Source organism: Somniosus microcephalus, unplaced genomic scaffold (genome assembly GCF_052327205.1).
Source record: "Somniosus microcephalus isolate GS21.2 unplaced genomic scaffold, FLI_Smic_1.0 unresolved_chr1, whole genome shotgun sequence".
In the NCBI taxonomy this organism is placed as follows: domain Eukaryota; kingdom Metazoa; phylum Chordata; class Chondrichthyes; order Squaliformes; family Somniosidae; genus Somniosus; species Somniosus microcephalus.
In genome coordinates, this window is record NW_028225179.1 from 25,342,130 (window position 1) to 25,342,863 (window position 734).

The following is a 734-nucleotide window of genomic DNA, read 5'->3' on the forward strand; positions in this document are numbered from 1 at the left end:
TTTGGGCGATTGTCTGTACGTAACTTCTGTCCTAGTAATTCTCAACATCATGTTCAGGTGAATCGTTGTTTGTGTTCAACATGATGTCGGAAACATGTACAGATAACTCCTGAGTTTACACATCTTCTCGCTTGTGCCAAAGACTTAAGTCACTGCTTTGAAATCGAATCTATTTCCTGCACATTATTCTTCGCCTGATAGTTGCTGGTTTAACAGTTAAAACTGGCCCCACCTTCCCTCCTGTCAATAAGTAATACTGAAGGGCTCCTTTAATACTCAAATCCCTTATTGGAACACGGTGGGCCTGAGGAACCGAAGTGCCCACGTGGAACAGCTAATAAGTAGATGGTTTGCGGAAACACCATTGTACCTTCTGCTCCGGTCGAAGTGTCACACCACAAAAACATTAGCTGCTCTAGGTGAGGCTCGAACTCACAACCTCAGCATTTCTCCAAACCTGTACTGTTATATAAGTACCGCGCGCTAACCGATTGCGCCACTAGAGCTGTGCTTGATGTGAATTAGTTATCCGTGCTCATTTACTTGCACATTTAAGGTTGTCTAATCGTGCGGGGGTGCAATGTTGTTTAATTGAGGCGCATTGGCTGGGTTTATATGAAAGAGTGAAGCAGGAGTTACTCTCATGCGTTAGCGAGCTGGTGAATTTACCAAAGGCTGCAGCAGATCCTGGTGTCATAAACACTGAACATTTATACCCAACTCCTAAAATACAG

General features: G+C 44.0%; 1 non-coding gene across 1 annotated transcript; it reads right to left on the reverse strand.

Annotated features, from left to right (window-relative positions):
* Positions 1-411: 411 nt before the first annotated feature.
* trnai-uau (transfer RNA isoleucine (anticodon UAU)) lies at positions 412-506 on the reverse strand. Its single transcript has 2 exons — positions 469-506; positions 412-447 (listed from the first exon to the last, which is right to left on the reverse strand). It is a non-coding gene; the product is annotated as a tRNA-Ile (tRNA).
* Between the last annotated feature and the right edge of the window lie 228 nt (positions 507-734).